Source organism: Rhinolophus sinicus, chromosome X (genome assembly GCF_036562045.2).
Source record: "Rhinolophus sinicus isolate RSC01 chromosome X, ASM3656204v1, whole genome shotgun sequence".
NCBI lineage: Eukaryota > Metazoa > Chordata > Mammalia > Chiroptera > Rhinolophidae > Rhinolophus > Rhinolophus sinicus.
This window is the reverse complement of record NC_133768.1, coordinates 87,029,879-87,054,833: the sequence shown is the minus strand read 5'-3', so window position 1 is coordinate 87,054,833 and position 24,955 is coordinate 87,029,879. Positions and strand designations below refer to the sequence as shown.

The following is a 24,955-nucleotide window of genomic DNA, read 5'->3' as shown; positions in this document are numbered from 1 at the left end:
TCATGATTTTCGTAATTTGTGAATTTTGCTTGTTGGGTATATTTAAGGTGCACCTACTTCTAGTGCAATTTAAACTTAATACCCTTTTACAGGAAAGGGAAAATTTGCAGTTTTTGAAGTAAAAAAGTATTTAGTGTTGATTATTTCTAATTTCTTAAGATTTTTAATTGTTTTATCCTGTAACTCTTTCTCTATGTGATTGGTGTGAAGTATGAAATATGCAAAATGTGTGGTAGAAAATTTAGGGCAACAATTTGTTCATCTTTTTTTGTTGTTGTTGTTAAATAAATTAGTTGTGTTAAATGTCACATTTTCTGACATAGATATAATAAAATAACATTTTTAATTAACCCAAGAGGGATACGGACATAAGAAAACCAAATACTTGCTCCAGTAAAGACCATTTCTCAATATACTGCATTATGAACAAATTTTAATTAATGGTTATATTTATCCTATGTATTTTTCAAAACTTAAAGTCTTCTTATATTGACATTACACCTCAACAGAGATTATTAGAGTAATAAAGAAATGAACCTCAAATTTTTTACATATTTTGGGAAATATGTATATATATATATACATATATTAGTACTAACTATATATATGTGTGTATATATATATATATATATATATGTGTGTGTGTGTGTGTGTGTGTGTGTGTGTGTGTGTGTGTACTAAATGTTTTCCTACATAATGTGCCCAATACCAAATTGAAGCCTTAATATGTTTAATTGCTCATCTAGACTCCATAAATACTTAAATTCCCAGTTACCTCTAGCCAAAAAAATAAGTTAAAAATGGTGTACATATTTATAAAAGAGGTAATTTTAATAAGAAATTGAGTTAAATTTAGTTTTATTGATTCAAAATGGAAATGAATTTCATCTAGAAAACGTTTTCTAAAATAGAAAAATGTATTATGCATATATGATTGGGCTATTAAATATAAATATTGCAATCTTAATCTGCTATAGACCGAGCCATTGTGACCATATAGCCCTACTATGTAATTAGTCGCATGCTGCATATACAAGTGAATTAAAAAGAAATAAGAATCAATTTATTGCTTTACTTCAGATATTACATGAAGCATTGTTACCATTTTGTGAGATCTTTGAAATTTTAAAACATTTTTAAATTCCCTCTGGGAGCAAGGCACTGTTATAGAATTGAGATGAGGAGTGGGAGAGAAGATAAGGATTAAAAACAAATGTGGTCACAGATCTTTTGCTTATCAGCTTTGACCTAATGGTGCTTATAAAATTGGCATTACTTTTGGCATTATTAGCCTATTTCTATACAACTGGGCTAATTGACCAGAATTAGATTAATATTTTTTCCCGATTATCAAGACAGCCAATCATCATGGGTTTGATTGGATCACTGTATGTTCGATCCAATTCATTAGTTAACATTACTGAAATAAGCCACACTAGGAGAAACTCAAATGCAAGTCAGTAGGCAAGTGACAAGTAGTTGAAAACTTCTATAAGAGAAAGCTCATGAAATGATTTCTACAGGTCATTATTTTTATCCAGAATTGATTCAGTGAATATAGTCATTTGAAAGGTCTGAAAGGTACTAGTAGAAAAAATTATTTTTCAGATTTAAAGTGAAAACATATGTTAGCATTTATTAATTTATTTATTCAACAAGCATTTGTCAATCACTACCGTGTGCAAAAGACTGGGGACCTAGAAATGAATAGACATTTTCCCTAATCTTGAGAAGTTCACACTTAGTGGGCAGAGTGAGGGAGTAGATAAAGAAATAATTATGGTGTGATGTAGTAGGTTTTATAATAAATATGTAAGTGCAGAATGCATGTGATGAATGTCTAGAGAAGGAAATAAACTGGAGAAATCTGGGAAGGCTTCACATAGAAAGTGATATTTCAAGTACAAATACAAATTAAGCAGGCAGAAAAAGAAAGGAAGGTCATTTTGGGCAGAGTGAACAGTACGTGTATGAACTCAGATCCATTAAAGGGCATGGCATATTTTAGAGACTGTAAGAAATTGAGTCCAGCTAAGTGATAGCATGCTAACAGTCAGATAAAGATGATATTTAAAGATAATTTGGGGCAGTTTGCAAGAGCTTCATATTCCATGCTGAAGAGTTTGAGTATTTTTCTCCTGAAAAGGTGGAACCACCAATTTATTTGTCAATGTTATAAGATTTGTACTTTAGAAAGACAAATCTTATGGCATTGCAAAACTTGGATTGGAATTCATTCACAAATTCAACAATATTTATTGAACACCAACTATCTGTCAAACAAGTTGTGGAAATAAAAAGACAAATAAATCACAGTGTCTGCCCTAGAAAACTCAGACTGGTAGAAAAACAGATATGCAAACAATTACAATTTAAAATAGTATGTCCTATATTTTAACTATGTGCAACATACAATGAGAACACAAAGGAAAGAGTGCCTAAGTTATCTTAAGGAAGTCAGATAAAGCTTTATAGAGCATGTGACAATTGAGCTAAGACTTAACGGATAAGTAGTAATTTGTCACACTGGCAGAGAAGAAAAACATTTTGGCATAAGGACAACCTTGAGGTGACTTACGTTTTTAGAATGGCAGAGTGAGGTTGATCCTTCCCTTTCTCTTCTCTGAAATTACTCAAATACAACAAGGAGAATAACTTTATGTGTGAAGCATAATGAATGGATAAAGATTGCCAAGTGCCATAATGATCAAGGAGTATAGGAAGATGCCTAGAAATGACAAGTTTTTAGACAAGGCAGAGGATATAAGGTGTGATAAAAAAAAATACAGTGAATGTTTAAATTAAAAAAAAAAATGATTGCAGTAAAAGACACATTGCCATTAATCCCCCTCAACATACTTCCCCTTGCTTCCAACGCACTTATTCCATCATTATTGCCACTTTCTGAAGCAGTTCTGGAAGTCTTCTTTCATGAGTGTCTTTAGTTGCACTGTCATGGCTGCCTCGATGTTCTGAATTGATTCAGAACATCTATGTTTCATGGTCATTTTGACTTTGGGGAAGAGCCAGAAGTCATATGGTGCCAGATCAGGTGAATAGGGTGGATGAAGACACCATAATGTTTTATTTGACAGAAATTGCCATATACTAGAAGCTATGTGTGACAGTGTGTTGTCATGATGGAGGATGATTTATGGCACACTTTAAAACACACCTTCTCTCAACCATAGTTCACACCCGAATGACTGCACCGAACAAGTTGAAACTTGTCATGCATTGTAATTAAGGTTCCACGCACTGCTTCCCATATTGAAGATCCCTGTCTTTCCGTTGGATGGCACTCGGCAGCAGCATTCACTGTTTGTTTGTTTTTTTATCTCACCTCATACTTTCCCAAAGTAATAAGCTCAAACTGTAAAATAAACCAACAGTCTTTTATTTAGAAAAATAGGAGTAGGATCTACAGACTGTTGGTGGAAGCTTCCATAGACCAAAGTGAGTTCAAGTCTGAACAAGGAAACACATACGTGTACATACATCACTTTTGCAGTAATCATTTTGAGGAATAATAGAGGAGAGAGACCTATAGCTTCCAATATTCAGTGATGGTAGATAAATGAAAGCTAAAATAGTGTCCTCTCTCTCTCTCTCTCTCTCTCTCTCTCTCTCTCTCTCTCTCTCTCTCTCCCTCACACACACACACACACACACACACACACACACACACACACACACAATATCCAAAGGAGCTTCACTCTGAACCACGGAGAATTCTTGTTAGTCAGGAATACTATGTGGCCTGTCCCCTACATGAACCTACTACTAATAGCTGGTCTAGGAAGAACTAACCTCATTCAAAGACGAGTAATAGTCTAAATGGAACGAGAACATAATCAATGCAAAGAACTGACAAAAAAAATATAAATGAATATGAAAAACAAATGATAGATAAGTATTTACCAGACAAATGTTGTCCCCAGCAGAAAAAAAAAAAAATTGGAGCAAAACATATTGCTATGGTCTTTTACCTCGTTGCATCCAAGAGAGCAAGATGGGTCACCAGCAGCTCTACTGATGCCATCCATGAAAATTTGGCTCAGGTTCTCATTCTTGCTACATCTGCTCAAACCAGCATGCTCTGATCCGGAAATAATGGCATCAATATTTTTGGACAGTGTTCCTGTCAGTAGGCGAAGGATATAATCTTCATTAAGTTGGACTAAGTCAACTTCCACAAATGAGTCATTGAAGATATTTACCTTATTGCAAAAACAATCCTAGCTTTGTACATAGAATAAAATGTATTTCAATCACAAATGTTTTAATGTGAATGTCATAGTCATGTGATTATAGAAACCTCTTTAAAATTAAAACACAAACAAACATATTACCACGAAAGGACATAGTATAAGAAACAACAGAAAGGAATAAAATTTGAGACAGTGGAGATCAGGAAAGTAACAAAAGAGCAAGAAAAATAATCATGGTCATAAAGCAAACCTTGGAAGCAGCACTGTGGAGAACAGATACTGCCGAATATACAGTAAGACATGAAGAACAGAACAGAGAAAAGCAAAGGAAATTAATGGAATAAACAAATAGTTTTTTCTTTTACTTGACCCATAAATAGTTTTAAAGAGAGAAGGAAAACTAATTCTATGAGATAGGAAAAAGAGATCCAAATCTAAGTGCAAATGTTATTCCCAAAGTAGATAACCAAACAAAATAAACAAACAAAAAATATGTACAAAGATATAATTCAAGAAAACATTCTAGATATTAAATGACTTGAATTCTTAGATTGAAAAAGCACAACATATTCCAGGAAAAGTGTTAAAAGAATGATCAAACTGAAACACATCCTGGCAAAGTGAATGTAGTTCAAGAATATTTAGCACATCCAGGAAAAACAATTAAGAATCCATAAGGCAGCCCTGAAACTACTTCACAATAGCCTCCAAAACTAGAAGACAGTGAATCAGTGCCTACAAAGTACTTGGAGTTAAAAATAGAACTCATGAAATGTGAGACAAGAAAGGTGTCTAGATTGGTGCAGTCACTCTGGAAGGCAGTGTGGAGGTTCCTCAAATGACCCAGCAATTCCTCTCTTGGGTATCTACCCCCAAAATCTGAAAACATTTGTCTGTAAAGATATGTGTGCTCTGATGTTGATTGCAGCTTTATTTATGATGGCCAAGACATGGAATCAACCAAAGCATCCTTCAATAGATGATTGGATAAAGAAGTTCTGGTATATATACACAATGGAATACTATTGTGCCCTAAGAAAAGATGAAATAGTACCATTTGTGACAACATGGATGGATCTTGAGAGTATTATGCTTAGCAAAATAAGTCAGACAGAAAAAGTAGAGAACCATATGATTTCACTGATATGTGGTCTATAAAACTGAAAACAACAAAGGAACAAGACAAACAAATGAAGAAACAAAAACTCATAGACACAGACAATACTTTAATGGTTACCATAGGGGAAGGGGGGAAGGGAGTGGGAGATGAGGGTAAGGGGGATCAAATATATGGTGATGGAAGGAGAACTGACTCTGGGTGGTGCACACACAATGTGATGTATAGATGATGTATTACAGAATTGTACACCTGAAGTCTTGTAACTTTACTAACAATAGTCACCCCAATAAACTGTACTAAATAAAAAAGAAAAAAAAATTAGATTTTAAAAATTAAGTGTCATTATGATTGCCAAAATATATAAGGAAGGAGCTTCCCGATGCTAGTAATGTGTGTGTCGGAGGAAAGGGTACAGAGTATACACTTCTTAACCATTTGTTAAATTGTAAATGTAGGTCTTTTACGTTTTTCTCTAGGTTTATTTTTCAAAATAAAAATGTTAATTTTAAAAAGGGGCAATGACTTCAGATATTGTAAAAAAAAAAAAAGGTATGTAGGGCACAAAATTTCAGGTAGCACCCAATCTCAGGTGCCAACACTATGCTTACGCAAGAGTACCTTCTTAAATTCTGTGTTAGGAGCCTCAGTTGCCATTCCCTAATACCAACTATAAACATGAATAAATAAAAAATATATAATATTTTATAAATCTGTAACTACAAAGATAATCATTAGTAGGTACTAGTAGAACTGAAAAACAGAATGCAAAATTTCCACATTAGCAGAAGAAACATGCTCACATAATACACACAACAGAGAAAATGTATGCCATATCAAAGAAGAGAAAAGAAGCAATAAAATATGTCAAAAACATGAAATGTGACATAATGAAACACAAAAAGCAATCATATTAATAATCGTTAACGAGCTAAACACATTGTGACAAAAACGTATAGTTTTCCTCAATGTCTGTTACGTGCTTCTTACTTAATAACGAGCCTACAAATGTCAGTTGAGCATCTGGCCACCAGAATAGACAAACTTTAATTTTCCAGGGGTTCTTACATCTAGATTTGGTCATGTGGTTAAGTTGTGACCTAAAGAATAGAAGAAGAAAGGATATGTACAACTTCTAGGAAATATTTTTAAAGACCATGGGTATTTGTCTTACCTCTTCTTTTCTCCCTTCCGTTAGCTGGAATACGTATGAATGGTGCTATCTCAGTCATTTTGGGTCACAGATGGAAACTATGTGTTGATGATTTCAGAACAATAAAATGGAAGGAACCTGAGTCATTAATGATTTAATGACTGTGAAACTGCCATACCAATCCTGAACTACCTATTCATATATTCACGTGAGAGAAATAATCTTTTATTTTGTTTAAGAAACAAATTTCTGTCATTTCAAGCTGTACTTAATCCTTATTAATATACTCATCTACTAAAAGAAATAAATTTTCAGATTGTATCACAAAACATACTATATATCTGGTAGGCAGAATTCTTAGATGACCCCTATGATCTCTACTCCCTGATGTTACTATTGAATCATGCCAGTTTACATGGCAAAATAAATTTTGTGGATGTAATTAAGGTTACTAATCAGTTGACTTTAAGATTGGGAGATTGCCCAAGTGGGCCTGACCTAATTGCATGAGTTCATTAAAAGCATAGAGTAGCTGGTAATAGAAGGAAAAGTGAGAGAATTCTGAAGAGTGAGAGGGATGTGATGTGAAGAAGGTTCTCTGTTGCTGAGATCAGGAAGCTGTGGGGCAAAGATCTGAGAGTGATCTCTAGTTGCTGAGAGTGGTACTTGGCCAACAGAGAGCAATGAAATGGGAGACCTCAATCCTACAGCCACAAGGAATTGAATTCTTCTAATAAAATAAATGATCTTGGACAAGGAACCTGAGTCCCAGCTGAGAATGCAACCTAGTCTACATTTGGATTTCAGCCCTGCACAATTACCTGCTATTGTCCCTATTTTCTAGACCTTGAACTATAAAGCTGTCTTACATTTTCCTATTGTATTTTTTTTTCTGGGCTCTGAACCCTAAAGATCCATCCCTTATAGCTACTAAGTTTTATGTATTATACTTTTGAAATGCCAGCCATATCTATCCCCAGTCTTCTCTCCACAACAACCAAGCTAGTCCAGGCCTTTATGATCTTGTGACTGAATGACTTTTACAGCATCATGGTGAATTTTCCCAAAACACATTCACTTGCCCATTCATGTCCTATTCTATATTAAATTTATGTTGTTTAACTCAGTTTTTATCACATCATTTCTTTATTCTAAAATTTAATTTTATTTCCTAATTTTTCTTATAACAAGTTTAAACTTCCCTTCTGGTATTTAAAATTATCCATAATCTTTTGACATTTAAAATAATCCATAATCTGACTCCTCTTAATCTCTACAATTTAGTTTATCTAAAGTGAAAATTCTGTTATAGTCAGTTCTGTGTCTTCTTGACCTTGCTTAGGTTGTTCTACTCAGAATACGCTCAAATCTTTTCTATACTTAGCCATATCCTATCCCCTGTTCAAAATGTATGTCGTATATATGGGGTCATCAGTAATCTGCTTGCTATGTATTCCAACCCATATTGACCTTTTCTTAACTCTTGCAGTACTCATACGAGTATTTTGTAGTATCTCTATTTTCTTAACTCCATGATATCTATATTATCTGTCATTGTTCTTTTTATGTGCATGTGTATACATGTATTTTCCTATCTCTCCTTCTAGTCTATAAGCTTCTTGAAAACAAGAAGAATGCCTTGTACTTCTTTGACAGTACTCATCACAATGCTTTGTCAAATGTAGACATGCAGCATAAATAGTTATTCATTGATTTCAGGCAGTGAAGCTATTTAATAATGTATTTGTTAGTCAAAAGGCCACTTATTGATGCCTCTTCGAATCAGACAATAATTACCATATCTGTCTGTTCTGTAAATACATATTTTTATTGAACTGTTACTAACCTAAACTTATTATATAAGACATGCTCTTAGGTCCCTGTTTTGTTTTTCCCTATCCCCCACTTGTTTCCATATTGATCTGATTGGAAACTGAGAGTGGCACCCCTAATTTTGGTGAGTTCATTTTTAATACATTTCTGCAATAATTCTATATGCTGTGAATTGTAGGTGGTGATGGTTTTGCACTTGAACTGAGTTGATAAAGTGATAGTTCACAAAGGCTACTGTAGCACGATGGGTATCATTTTCAAACAAATTATGTTTTTTCTTGTGGTTTTTAGCAAGTTTCATTCTCCTCATGGCAAACATCTTGTATTTTTAAATTTTTCTTGTATATATGTATGCATATGTGTGTGCTCACATATGCATTAGTATGTATATCAGTTAGTATCTTTTAATTTGAGAGTGACAGATTACCCAATTCAATCTGGCCTAAGGACAAGGTGGATGTTTGGCTATATATATATATATATATATATATATATATATATATATATATATATATATATATATATATATATCTATCTTCAGGTATGGCTTGATCAGGACTCTGTTTATGTAACCAATATCCAATTTATCTCTGTCTCTTGCCTCAGGTCTACTATCTGAGTGTTAGTCACATTGTCAGGCTGTGTAGTTGGTGGCAGTAACTCTTCTAGGTGTGGGGGGGAACCTTACTCTTTCCCAGAAACTCCCTTTAGATTAGTCATTTGCCCAACCCTAAAACAATCATCATAGCCAAAAGAATGAGATTTGCTGATTGTTTAGGCCCATTGCCCACCTGTGGAGCTAAGAATGGGGTCAACCTCACTCAAAACATGAGAGTTGAAGAGGGATAGTTTACAAAATTTAAGATACAGTTTTACAAAAAGAAGGTTGAAAACTACTGACTAGAAATAACAATAGCTCACCACCACTGTTTGGCCTAGTGGTTTTTTTCCCTGACCTGTGCTTAATACTCAGATTGCTTCTGAACCTGTTGTTTTTGGAAGAATGCCCTTCTGTTTTTTTTAAATAGCTTTATTGAGATATAGTTTACATGTCACATATAATTCAATGGTTTTGAGTATATTCACAGTTATATGCAACCATAACCACAGTCAATTTTAGAACATTTCATCACCTCATAAAGAGACCTTCTACCCTTTAGCTATGACACCTTTAGGCTCCTGTCTCCCAACCCCAAAAAAACAAATCTACTTTCTGTCTCCATATATTTACCTATACTGGACATTTCATACAAATAGAATCGTATGTGAAATTTTGTGTCTGGCTTCTTTCACTTAGTATGCTTTCAAGATTTGTCCATGGCATAACATTCATTAGCACTGCTTTCCTTTTAATTGCCAGGTAATGGTCCATTGTATGGTTTCTGTTTATCCAAATTAATTAGTTGATGGACATTTGGGTTGTTTCTACTTTTGCCCTTCTGTTTTCACAGGGAGCTTTCTCTCTTTTTCTTTCCTTTTATGTTTCTACTGTTCTGTCTTACTGATTGTTTTTAACCATCTTCAAGATTCATATGCATCCATGTCTTGGCCACCGTAAACAAAGCTGCAATGAACATTGGAGCAAACGTGTCTTTATGTATAAATGTTTTCAGACTTTTTGGGTAGATACCCAGGAGAGGGATTGCTGGGTCATATGGCAATTCTATTCGTAATTTTTTGAGGAACCTCCACACTGCCTTCCATAACGGCTGCACCAGTCTGTATTCCCACCGACATGGAAACAGCCAAAATGTCCTTCAATAGATGAATGGATAAAGAAGTTGTGGTATATATACACAATGGAATACTATTCTGCCATAAGACAAGATGGTATAGGAACATTTGTGACAACATTGATGGATCTTGAGAGTGTAATGCTGAGCGAAATAAGTCAGACAGAAAAATCAGAGAACCATGTGATTTCACTGATATGTGGTATATAAACCAAAAACAACAAAAGCACAAGACAAACAAATGAGAAACAGAAACTCATAGACACAGACAATAGTTTAGTGGTTGCCAGAGGGTAAGGGGGGCGGGGGGTGGGGGGTGGGAGATGAGGGTAAGGGGGATCGAATATATGGTGATGGAAGGAGAACTGACTCTGGGTGGTGAACACACAATGGGATTTATAGATGATGTAATACAGAATTGTACACCTGAAATCTATGTAATTTTACTAACAATTGTCACCCCAATAAACTTAAAAAATAAATTAAAAAAAAAGATTCATATGCATCTATATATATCATTTTTCCCAGTTGAGAATTATTTGTTCTCCTGAGAATGAGATAAATGTGGTTTTCCCCTCAGATAAAAGTAATCTTCTGTCACATTGGTGATCATGAGTAAAGCTTTTCTCTACTCTCTGTGAGATGTAGAGGCAGCTCCTAAACAAGTAACTGAAAGGTTTTTGGCAGTGATCCATAATAAGAAATACATTTTCCATTGCAACCCAGTAAACACATATGTGTATATGTGGTTAATATATGTATTAATATATATTAATATATGTATTGATATATGTATTTAATATATGTATTAATACGTATATGTGTTTAATATATGTATTAAGCAAAAGTTTCAAAAAAACACTACATACAATGCACTGAGATATCTTATCCTATTCTTTTCTAGTCTATCATACCCTACCCTCCCCTACTCTACCCTCCCCTTCCCTCCCCTACCATACTCCATTCCTTTCTGTTATGCCCCATCGCATCCTATCCTACCTTTCCCTACCCCATTATTTTTTTTCTATTGTTTTAATCATGCCTTTCTTGACCTTATACATTGATTTCACAACCCATTAATGGGTCACTACCTAACGTTTGAAAAACACTATTCAAAAATATTATTTCTTATCTTTCTGAGGTGAAGGCTCAAGAATGATCTTATCTTTTAATGTTCAATACCCATCAAATATTGGTAGATAATAGAAAGCCCCAATGTTGATAACTCTGTTCTCAACCTACTGACTTTGATAAGCAAAAGACTAATTCTTGGCATCATTTATCATGTTGGAAACAACTAGAGTATCTGTGCTATGTGTATTATTCCCTTCTCTTGGGAATTAACTTCCCTGTTATTACCCATAGTATTTATTTTGTACCAAGAATCTAATATTTGCCATTTAAATGTTATTACCATGATCAACTCTTTATGGGCCTTCCCATCTATATTTTAAAGGATGCTGTAAGGTGACAAGGTTTCCCTGGAGTGGCAAGTCCAAAGGAAGCATAAGCAAAATGTTCTGTATGGAAACTATAGTAACCTGGCAGACTGTTTAGGCTCATTTCACATATGACCTCCTTTACTAAATTTGGCTTTAACAGCTTAGATTCTAGAAGGAAGGACAATTGCCAGTCAAAATTGAAATGACAGTGAGTAAAATGTGTCTCTAGGACACAATATGATAATGTATTAATAACAAACTATTAAAAAAAAACCTGCAAGTCCCACCACATTACATAACATCGCTTTATAGTTCCTCAATATAAGGACATTTCTTCCTGTAATGACTTTATTATGCACTTTACTCCTTTCCCCCTCCCACACCTCTCCCCCATCACCCATGATCTGGAAAAAACCCTCCTAAATATAAATCTTTCTTTCCCCTTGCCTTTATTTCACCCCCACCCCAAGAGTCTTCTTTTCCCTCTTGTACTTGTGGCTGCCATTTCCAAAAGAATCCAAAATATAAAATTGACAGGAAACACAATCTGATTAGATAGAAGGGCAGAAACTGAAACTTCCTTTTTTCCTCTTTACCTGTCAACATGATCTTTTAGAGAACTTAATTTCTGATTGCAAAATTACTGCAAAATTAAAATTGAAATGTAACCACAAACAGTGAAGTTCTCAAGGTTTCCTTAAAAGGAAGAAAATAAAGATCTCACAACCCTCCAGCTTGTTACGTGTCTCTCATTTTACTCACTCTATCTTTTTAAAAATCTATATTTCTAGCATGGTTCATCATAACAGCTCCATCAATCATTCAATTTTAGTAAATTTTTATATGGAGTTATTATTTCCATGGAAGGAGAATTTCACACAAAGCAGTGCATTTAAGTCATGCCTAATAGTAGATAGGAAAGAGAGATTTGTATATATATTTTCTAAATGACAAATAATGCCCAAATCAGGTAAGAAAAGACAAAAAAGTCATCAATAAAAGTATAGTATATGCTTGTATAGTTAAGGCTTATCCTGATTTCAATTAAGAACTATGACTTATTAAGGTAGATACAAGAAAATGTGGATACCAGTTGTCAAATGTAAAATATAAGAAAGTATTACAGACCTATGAAATGGCACATACATTTTTGTTTATTTGTTCATAGGCACTAATGACTTTGATTAAGTCAGAACATTTCAAAATAACAATAGTGAAAATTATATAGGTTAGAAGATTATAAAGTAGACATGAATAAATGCTTTTTAGTCTTTAGATATGTTGGTTAATATTCAGTCTTCAAGTATAAAATGTTCTTTACATGTCCATTTATCAAAAAGTTCATTTTTAACCCAATTCAATTTTACATTTTTCTATTATCTTACTAGGCAGAGTTTAATACAGTAAGGATGGACATGTGTTATTATTTATTGAATGTTTATCCTACTTACTCAGACTTAATGTATTTTACTACGTTGAAAGTCATTATTCACTTCCGGAAAAATGGCGGCGTGAGGTGAGCCTCTGTAGGGCTCCCCTGGAATTTACAAAGAATCGAACAACAAAAACTCCGCAGGGGACTCCCTGCACAGCAGACGGGCAAGACGAAGAGGCCCACTACCGACTGAAATCACCTACAGGTGGGAGATTTGCCAAGTGGAGGGATGAGGAAAGGGAGAAGTGCACGGAGACAGAGCCGCGCGGGCGCAGGACGCAGACCTAGCTCAGTGCGCCGAGCTCGCTGCTTCCCGGAACTACCGCAGCTGCGGGAGAGGGAAGAACTCGGACTGCTAGGGCTCCGCCTGGGCTCCACAGGGCTGAGGGGACAGCATATACCACGGCTGAACCCAATGCTCACGGCAGAGACCTCGGAGAAAAGACTGAGGGAAAAAGGCTGAAAACGCTGGTTTAAGCCCGCACTGCCAAGCAGAGAGCAGAGCCTTAGGCACTGAGACTAGCCGTCCCCTCCCACCCTCCCAGAGCTCGCCCCGCCCCCACCTGCCCGGCGCTAGAAGTGAAACAGTAGCAGTGTCAGATCAAAACAACAGAGAATTTGCTGTTTTGAGAACTGTGGGCCTCAGACACAAATTCGCAGCCCAACTGGTTCCGGCACAGGGGGGGGAGCCGTGGAAGCAGGACCAGCTGTGGTGGTGGTTGCCGCCATTGCTCTGGGCCACCTCTCACAACTTACCCGGCCCCTGACCCCACCTATCTGGGTGGATCCCTGCAGGAGTAAACAGAACTGCTGAAACATACGGGCTCTGAATCAAGAGCTGGAAGAGCTTTGGAACATCAAAAGCTCTCCGCATACCCACCGGGACACCACGCCCTGTGACCTAGACGAACTATTAACAGAGGAGAAGCTCATCTCCCAGGGAATCCCCGCAATGTGTAAGAAGGAGGAATACTGCAGAGAAAACAGCACTACCGTGTGGGAGAAGAAAAATAAATTGCAGTTGGAGAAATAATAAGACATTCTACCAACAAGTACTGGAAAACAAAAGAAAGACCTCTTCCTATCAACCTGTTGCAGAAGTCACTCCTGTAAATGTCTAGGAAGAGAAATAGTAAACCAGTAATCGCCATGAATAACCAAGGCAACAAGATAGCTCAGAAAGAAAGTGAAAAATCTCCAGAGAAGGCACTTAAAGATACAGAAATATGTGACTTAAGTGACAGAGAATTCAAGATTGCAGTTCTGAAAAAACTCAACGAGATACAAGAAAACACAGATAGGCAGTTAAATGAACTCAGAAACTCAATCAAAGAACAGCATGAGCATTTTACGAAAGAGATTGAAATTTTAAAAAGAACCAAATAGAATTTCTGGAGATTAAGAACTCAATAGAAGAAATTAAGAATGAAATAACCAGCTTAGGTAGTAGAGTTGACCAGATGGAGGAAAGAATCAGTGACATCGAAGATAGAAACCTGGAAATGACACAGATAGAAGAAGAAAGAGACTTGAGACTTAAAAGAAATGAAAGAACTCTCAAGAACTTTCTGACTCCATCAGAAAGGGCAATATAAGAATAATGAGCATACCAGAAGGAGAAGAACGAGAGAAGGGAACAGAGAATATATTCAAACAAATTGTCGATGAGAACTTCCCAAATTTGCGGACAGAACTGGACCCTCGAATCCAAGAGGCAAATAGAACACCTAGTTACCTCAATCCCAACAGGCCTTCTCCAAGGCACATTGTATTGAAGCTGTCTAAAATCAACGATAAAGAAAGAATCCTCAAGGCAGCCAGGGAAAAGAAGACGGTAACTTACAAAGGAAAGCCCATTAGATTATCATCAGATTTTTCAGCAGAAACTCTACAAGCCAGGAGGGAGTGGAACCAAATATTCAAACTATTGAAAGAGAGAAATCATGAGCCAAGAATAATATATCCAGCAAAGATATCCTTTAGATATGAAGGAGGAATAAAGACCTTTCCAGACATACAGAAGCTGAGGGAATTTTCTAATACACGACCTGCACTACAAGAAATACTAAAGGAGGCTATTCGACCACCATCAACAGGGACAATTTGTGGCAACCAAAACTCAAAAAGGGGAGAGTAAAGGCCTGAACCGAATATGGGAATGGAGAAAGTAAGCGTGCTGAAGAAAATGGAATACTCTAAATATCAAACTTTCTTTTACATAAACTTAAGGGTAACCACTCAAAATAAATCCAGAATTGAAATATATACTGAAATAAAAGAAGAAACAGAGGGAAACATCATAGAATACCACCACACAGAAATAATAGACAACAACAAAAAGGCAAAGAAACAATGGAGACACAGCCTTACCAGAAAACTAAAGATAGAATGACAGGAAATCCTCACATATCAATAATCACCCTAAATGTCAATGGACTGAACTCACCAATAAAAAGGCACAGAGTAGCAGATTGGATCAAAAAACTAAACCCAACCATATGCTGTCTCCAAGAGACACATCTCAGCTACAAGGACAAGCATAGACTCAAAGTGAAAGGGTGGAAATTGACACTCCAAGCAAATGGTACCCAGAGAAAATCAGGTGTAGCCATAATGATATCAGATGAAACAGACTTCAAGGTGAAAAAGATAACAAGAGACAAAGATGGACATTTCATAATGGTGAAGGGACTGTACAACAAGAAGACATAACAGTCATCAATATTTATGCCCCCAATCAGGGAGCACCAAATACACCAAGCAACTACTAACAGAACTAAAGGGAGAAATTGACCAAAACACAATTATACTAGGGGACTTAAATACATCATTGACAGCTATGGATAGATCATCCAAACAGAAAATAAATAACGAAATAGTAGCCCTAAATGACACATTAGATGAAATGGACATAATTGACATTTATAGAGCACTTCATCCTAAAACATCAGACTATACATTCTTTTCTAGTGTACATGGAACATTCTCAAGGATAGACCATATATTGGGACATAAAATCAGTCTCAACAAATTTAAGAAGATTGAAATCATACCATGCATATTCTCTGATCACAAGGCTTTGAAATTGATATCAACTGTAAAAAGAAAGCGGAAAAACACAAATACATGGAGATTAAACAACATACTTTTAAAGAAGGACTGGGTCAAAGAAGAAATTAGAGGAGAGATCAAAAGATACATAGAAACAAATGACAATGAAAATACATCCTACCAAAATTTTTGGGATGCAGCGAAAGCAGTTTTAAGAGGGAAATTTATCTCATTACAGGCCTATCTCAAGAAACAAGAAAACTCCCAAATAAATAACCTCATGTTACACCTTAAAGAACTAGAAAAAGAAGAACAAGTAAAACCCAAGGTCAGCAGAAGAAAGGAAATAACAAAAATTAGAGCAGAACTAAATGAAATAGAGAACAAAAAGACAATAGAAAAAATTAATGTGACAAAGAGCTGGTTCTTTGAAAAGATTAACAAAATTGACAAACCCTTGGCTAGACTTACTAAGATAAAAGAGAGAAGACACTGATTAACAAAATCAGAAACGTAAAAGGGAAGTTATCACGGACACCACAGAAATACAAAGGATCATCCAAGAATACTATGAAGGACTATATGCCACCAAATTCAACAACCTAGAAGAAATGGACAAGTTCTTAGAAACATATAGCCTTCCAAGGCTGAACCATGAAGAACTGGAAAATCTAAACAGACCGATCACCAGTAACTAAATTGAATCAGTCATCCAAAACCTTCCCAAAAGCAAAAGTCCGGGACCAGATGGCTTCACTAGTGAATTCTACCAAACCTTCAAAGAGGATCTAATACCAATTCTGCACAAACTCTTCCAAAAATTGAAGAAGAGACAGTACTCCCTAACTCATTTTATGAGGCCAACATTACCCTGATACCAAAACCTGGTAAGGACAGCACAAAAAAGAAAACTACAGACCAATATCTCTAATGAATACCGATGCAAAAATCCTAAATAAAATTCTAGCAAATCGAATACAACAATGCATTAAAAAGATTATTCATCACGACCAAGTGGGGTTCATCCCGGGGCACAAGGATGGTTCAACATACGAATCCATCAATGTGATACATCACATAAACAAAATAAAGGACAAAAATCATATGATTATATCAATTGATGCAGAAAAAGCATTTGACAAGATACAACATCCATTTATGATTAAAACACTTAATAAAATGGGTATAGAAGGAAAATACCTTAACATAATAAAGGCCATATATGACAAGCCCTCTGCTAATCTCATAATTAATGGAGAAAACTGAAGCCCTTTGCTCTACGTTCAGGAACACGACAGGGATGTCCCCTATCACCTCTGCTTTTCAACATAGTGTTAAAGTCCTTGCCAGAGCAATCAGGCAAGAGAAAGAAATAAAAGGCATCCAAATTGGGAATGAAGAAGTTAAATTATCACTCTTTGCAGATGACATGATGCTATATATAGAAAACCCTAAAGACTCCACCAAAAAGCTATTAGAAACAATCAACGAATACAGTAAAGTTGCGGCTACAAAATCAACGCACAAAAGTCCATTGCCTTCCTATATACTAACAATGAAATCTCAGAAAAGAAATACAAAAAACAATTCCTTTTGCAATTGCAGCAAAAAGAATAAAATACCTAGGAATAAACTTAACCAAGGATGTGAAAGACCTATATGCTGAAAACTATAAGACATTTTTGAAAGAAATTGAAGAAGACACAAAGAAATGGAAAGACATTCCGTGCTCATGGATTGGAAGAATCAACATAGTTAAAATGGCCATATTACCCAAAGCAATATACAGATTCAATGCAATCCCCATCAAAATCCCAATGGCATATTTTAAAGAAATAGAACAAAAATCATCAGATTTGTTTGGAACCACAAAAGACCCCGAATAGCCAAAGCAATCTTAAGGAAAAAGAACAATAATGGAGGTATCACACTTCCTGACTTTGGCTTGTACTACAGGGCTACAATAATCAAAACAGCATGGTATTGGCAGAAAAACAGACACATAGACCAATGGAATAGAATTGAGAACCCAGAAATAAAACCACATAAATATGGACAGATAATTTTTGACAAAGAAGCTAAAACATACAATGGAGCAAAGACAGCCTCTTCAATAAATGGTGCTGGGAGAATTGGATAGCCACGTGCAAAAGAATGAAACTGGACTGCTATTTGTCACCATGTACCAAAGTTAATTCAAAATGGATCAAAGACTTAAGCATAAGACCTGACACAATAAACTGCATAGAAGAAAACATAGGTACTAAACTTATGGACCTTGGGTCAAAAAGCATTTTATGAACTTGACTCCAAAGGCAATGGAAGTAAAAGCTAAAATAAATGAATGGGACTATATGAAACTTAAAAGCTTCTGCACAGCAAAAGAAACCATTGACAAAATAAAGAGGCCACCAACTGAATGGGAGAAGATTTTTGCAAACAGTGCCTCCGATAAGGGGCTAGTATCCAAAATATACCAGGAACTCATGTAACTCAACAACAAAAAAACAAACAACCCAATTGAAAAATGGGCAGAGGACTTGAAGAGACATTTCTCCAAAGAGGACATACAAATGGCAAATAGACATATGAAAAAATGCTCAACATCACTAATCATCAGAGAAATGCAAATAAAAGCCACAATGAGATATCACCTCACCCCAGTCAGAATGGCTATCATCAACAAGACAAATAGTAACAAATGTTGGAGAGGCTGTGGAGAAAAAGGAACCCTCATACACTGTTGGTGGGAATGCAGACTGGTGCAGCCGTTATGGAAGGCAGTGTGGAGGTTCCTAAAAAATTACGAATAGAATTGCCATATGACCCAGCAATCCCTCTCCTCGGTATCTACCCAAAAAATCTGAAAACATTTAGAGATAAAGACACGTGTGCTCCAATGTTCATTGCAGCTTTGTTTACAGTGGCCAAGACATGGAAACAACCAAAATGTCCTTCGATAGATGAATGGAAAAAGAAGTTGTGGTATATATACACAATGGAATACTTTTTAGCGGTAAGAGAAGATGATATAGGAACATTTGTGACAACATGGATGGATCTTGAGAGAGTAATGCTGAGCGAAACAAGTCAGACAGAAAAAGCAGAGAACCATGTGATTTCACTGATATGTGGTATATAAACCAAAAACAACAAAGAACAAGACAAACAAATGAGAAACAGAAACTCATAGACACGGACAATAGTTTAGTGGTTGCCAGAGGGTAAGGGGGGTGGGGGGGGGAGGTGAGGGTAAGGCGATCGAATATATGGTGATGGAAGAACTGACTCTGGGTGATGAACACACAATGGGATTTATAGATGATGTAATACAGAATTGTACACCTGAAATCTATGTAATTTTACTAACAATTGTCACCCCAATAAATTTAATTTAAAGAAAAAAAAAATCCCAATGGCATATTTTAAAGAAATAGAACAAAAAATCATCAGATTTGTTTGGAAACAAAAAAGACCCCGAATAGCCAAAGCAATCTTAGGAAAAAGAACAACAATGGAGGTATTACACTTCCTGACTTTGGCTTGTACTACAGGGCTACAATAATCAAAACAGCATGGTATTGGCAGAAAAACAGACACACAGACCAATGGAATAGAATTGAGAACCCACAAATAAAACCACATAAATATGGACAGATCATTTTTGACAAAGAAGCTAAAAACATGCAATGGAGCAAAGACAGCCTCTTGAATAAATGGTGCTGGGAGAATTGGATAGCCACGTGCAAAAGAATGAAACTGGACTGCTATTTGTCACCATGTACCAAAGTTAATTCAAAATGGATCAAAGACTTAAGCATAAGACCTGACACAATAAACTGCATAGAAGAAAACATAGGTACTAAACTTATAGACCTTGGGTTCAAAGAGCATTTTATGAACTTGACTCCAAAGGCAATGGAAGTAAAAGCTAAAATAAACGAATGGGACTATATGAAACTTAAAAGCTTCTGCACAGCAAAAGAAACCATTGACAAAATAAAGAGGCCACCAACTGAATGGGAGAAGATTTTTGCAAACAGTGCCTCCGATAAGGGGCTAGTATCCAGAATATACAAGGAACTCATGCAACTCAACAACAAAAAAACCAACAACCCAATTGAAAAATGGGCAGAGGACTTGAAGAGACATTTCTCCAAAGAGGACTTACAAATGGCAAATAGACATATGAAAAAATGCTCAACATCACTAATCATCAGAGCAATGCAAATCAAAACCACAATGAGCTATCACCTCACCCCAGTCAGAATGGCTATCATCAACAAGACAAATAGTAACAAATGTTGGAGAGGTTGTGGAGAAAAAGGAACCCTCATACAATGTTGGTGGGAATGCAGACTGGTGCAGCCGTTGTGGAAGGCAGTGTGGAGGTACCTCAAAAAACGAATAGAATTGCCATATGACCCAGGAATCCCTCTCCTGGGTATCTACCCAAAAAATCTGAAAACATTTAGAGATAAAGACACGTGTGCTCCAATGTTCATTGCAGCTTTGTTTACGGTGGCCAAGACATGGAAACAACCAAAATGTCCTTCGATAGATGAATGGATGAAGAAATTGTGGTATATATACACAACGGAATACTATTTGGCGGTAAGAAAAGATGATATAGGAACATTTGTGACAACATGGATGGATCTTGAGAGAGTAATGCTGAGCGAAACAAGTCAGACAGAAAAAGCAGAGAACCATGTGATTTCACTGATATATGGTATATAAACCAAAAACAACGAAAGAACAAGACAAACAAATGAGAAACAGATACTCATAGACACAGATAATAGTTTAGTGGTTGCCAGAGGGTAAGGGGGGTGGGGAGTGGGGGGTGGGAGATGAGGGTAAGGGAGATCGAATATATGGTGATGGAAGGAGAACTGACTCTGGGTGATGAACACACGATGGGATTTATAGATGATGTAATACAGAATTGTACACCTGAAATCTATGTAATCTTACTAACAATTGTCACCCCAATAAATTTAATAAAATAAAATTTAAAAAAAAGAAAGTCATTATTTAAACTTAAATGTGTTTTCTACTATTTTGCCTAAGAACAGTTTAGAGGTTAGTTGAACTATGTCTTTAGATTGTGAGATTCTTTGCCCAAATAGTATACAAAACATGTTTTCTGTTGTGCTATTGTAGTAAGTTTTTTATAAATGGCATTTTAATATATTTTAGACCATGAAAATGACACTACATGCACTAGATTTATGCTCCTCCTTATTTATGATTTGGACTGATAAATCTTGTTTTTGATAGGAAAAATATCTACCTGAAATAATCTGCCTCTATTTTTTGACAGATAACTCAGCTGAAAGGCTAACTTCATAGTTTCTTGACCTTCTTCAGGCCAATGATTATTGCCTCCACTGTACTTCAGTAAGTCACTTCCACTCCTTCCCTGTGACTAAATCACCTCTGGTATCATCTACAACCTAGGCCCTCAGAGCTCTGTAGCTACATATCTACCCTTCAGATCTTTTCATGCATTCTTTTTTACTAATCCTAACACTTTTATACTGTGAATTCATTGACCTACTTGGGTTGCACCATCTTGCCAATCCTGAACTTTGGATCACTTTCACTTGACGTTCTCTTTCTTTTTTCTCCCATTATGCTGATCATTGCCAAAGAAAATCATATATCTGATAGATTGGTGCCACTGCAAATTCATAATATCCAACCTTAATCAAGCCCTTAATACCAACCCCCGTCCTTTTAATTTTGTCCCTAGGTCAGCTCCCTTTCTTAAGTACCCCCTTCTTACCTCTCTAATACCATTTTCTTTGAACTACTTACTTTATCCACACCCTCACAGACAGCATAAAATATTACTTCCTACCTCATAGAGAAAATACAGGCCATTAGTCATGAAGTTCCGTCAACTTCCTACCACTCCACCTTCAACCTACCTGTATTTATACATAGTCTTAGCAGAATTTTTATAGTCAGAAGTAGTCTTCCCCCTTTTCAATGTCAATTCTCATTTTGTGCTTTCAATCTCGTACATTCCTTACCTCCTCCATAGCTTAAGCCTTTAGTTCTCTCACACTTGCATTATTACTTTCTCCATTGTCTTGTAAATATATTTCCCTTTTTTATGATTCAATCCTCATTGTTTATGGATTGTTCCTTAATTTTTTTTTTAAATTAAATTTATTGCGGTGACAATTGTCAGTAAAATTACATAGATTTCAGGTGTACAATTCTGCATCACATCATCTATAAATCCCATTGTGTGTTCTTCACCCAGATTCAGTTCTCCTTCCATCACCATATATTCGATCCCCCCCATCCTCATATCCCACCCCCCACCCCCCACCCCTGTTACCCTATGGATTGTTCCTTAATTTTTTTTTCAGATCTTTACTTAAATATGGCCTACTCTGTGAGTCCTTGCCTGATCACATTATCTAAAATTACAACTTCAGATACCTTACCCCCTTCTCTGCTTTAATTTTCCCTTTAGACCTTGTTGCCATTTATGTTTAACATACCTTAGCTTACTTTTCTTATTATTTATCAGCTTTCCTCACTAGAATATAAACTCCTTAGGTCAGGACTGTTTGTTGAATCCTTATTAGCTATAACTATCTTTGTCACATAGTAGGAACAAAAGTACTTATTTAATAAAATGAATAAACAACTAATTTGACTTCTCTTTTCACTAATATATTACAGTCGTAAAGATCATCACTGACATTTTGGCCATATCTTCACTTTAGTTCTCATCCTACTTGAACTTTCAGTAGAAGTTAGTCCTATTTTCCAATTGTTCCCTTGAAAAAAATGATTTCTCTAGGTTCTCCAAAATTTTAGACACCTTCACTGATCGGTCTTTATCATTCTGCCATTTAAAGGTATCAGTGTTCTTTAGAGATCTTCCTTTGGACCTTTTCTTTTATTTTTATACTGTTTCTCGGAGAAATATCCTTATCCTTGTTTTTAAATACCACCAGTGGCTTCCAAGTCTAGATCTCTAGTTCCCACTTCCTTCCAGAACTATTTTTAACTTCTATTTGGCATCAATAGGATGACTTACATGTTCTTCAAACTCAGTGCAACCAACACCAATTTATTATCTTCCCTTCTTCCTAAATGCCTTGTTTTAATTAATGGCATCCAACATCTATCCAGTCTCCAAAGGTAATATGTGTATTTTAAATTAATTCTAGGCTCCTTCTTCTCCCCTATCTCCAATTTTGCTCCAAGTTCTAACAGCTCTACTTCCTCATTCCATTTTTAACATATCCCCACTTTTCCATGTCTAACACCTCTGCCTTAGTTTAAGCCCTCATAATTTTTCACATGTGATACAACAATCACCTAACTGATTTTTCTACCTTTAGGTCTGCCCTTATCCAATCCAGCTTTCACACTGTCACCAGAAGTACCTTTGTTCATGCAAATCTTCCCATGCTAGGTTCCCTCTTGAAGTATTCAGTAACTATTCATTACGAGATAAACTTATATTACATAAAATCTCACCTCAACCTACCTCTGAAACCTCTGAAATTCTGCAGGCATATTCATTTATTCACGTTTCCTTCAAGTACACCAAGCTCTTTCATAGCTCTACACATACAGTTCCCTTTACCTGGAATATCAATTTCTTTTCTCTACATCTGGCGAACTTCTAAGCACTATTGAATATCCAGTTTATATACTAGCTCTTCTGTATATCTTCTACAAGTTCCACAAAGGATGTCACCTTTGTCTCTGACATTATAACATTATGTGTCATCATATCTATTAAGAAACATGTTTGCATCGTGCTTTAGATGTTTGTCTCTTTCACTGGACTGTGAGCTCCCAAGCAGTTAAGATAGTCTAGCTGAGGAAATAGAACATATACTTAAAAGATTAAATAGTATAAGTTATGGTATGATGATCATCATATGAGGCAAATAGACTGAGGTTAGAAAAATGGAAATAATGGGGATTGGTCGGATGGTCAGGGAGGGTTGCACAGAGTAAGTAGGTTTTGAAGGTTGAAAGGGTTTTGAACAAATCAAGAGGCAAGGACCTGGCATTTCACTTAAGGATAATGCTCTGAGCCAATATGACAAAATTAGACTGGAATGTAAAGGTCAATTATAAGAGTAATGAGGTGTATATTGGAACAGGGTGATTTGTAGTTGATTGTGGGTTGCCTGATTATCATGAATGTATTATTGTGTTGTATATGTATGTGCATAGGCACATGCATGCCACTTAGATACAAGACAGATTTTGATCTGTCAGCTATCCTTTTTCTTCATTCTCATCACAAAATGACCAGTTCTAAACCAGAAGTTTCTGAAGTCCTCAGAGAATTTATCTGATTTTCTTCTTGCATTATCCTATGTTATTCAAAGCAGTTCTCCTGTAATCTACTCAGTTCATTTTAACCTCAGTCTCTGATTTTAGGGACTAGATTATACATTTCACTGATTCTGAAGGGAAAGCAGAAAGAGGAGAGAAGGTCATAAATAGGGTAAAATGTGCATCACGGGGATCATTTTCTTGATATGGCAACAATTTTCAGCTGATAAAGTGAAGAAGCAATAAAAGCACCAGTGCTTATGGTTCTGCAGTTTGAACAGCAAATTGTAGCCATAGTGTTGGACATCTCTCTTGCTCTCTAGTTGTCTCTCTGTTCAAAAGTCTAAGATAATTAAACTTGGCTCTCCTAGTGTTTGAATGTCGATTCTAAATGCCTAGAGTGAGAAAATCACAACCTATGAAATCAGTCAAAATACACATCCGAGAAGAGTCATCACAGTTGATAGTGATAGTTCTAGTGTCCTTTTGCCTTAGTATTCCTGCTTATTTCTGTACTGTATTTTCTAATTATTATCTGTTAATATTAGTGGTTTGCCCTTTGCTTTCTGGCATGGCACACTGTACAAATTCTTTGTGGTAGCATTTTAATTTGTTCATGATGATACTCTTTCTGCCTTTGCCCATGGAAAAA

At 35.9% G+C, this 24,955-nt stretch overlaps 1 protein-coding gene and 1 pseudogene across 13 annotated transcripts in view; both read left to right on the top strand.

Annotated features, from left to right (window-relative positions):
• Positions 1-24,955, top strand: part of TENM1 (teneurin transmembrane protein 1) — a 1,181,603-nt gene that overhangs the window by 469,586 nt on the left and 687,062 nt on the right. The gene's annotated exons all lie outside the window — the stretch shown is intronic.
• Positions 3,815-4,550, top strand: LOC141569753 (small ribosomal subunit protein uS14-like; annotated as a pseudogene).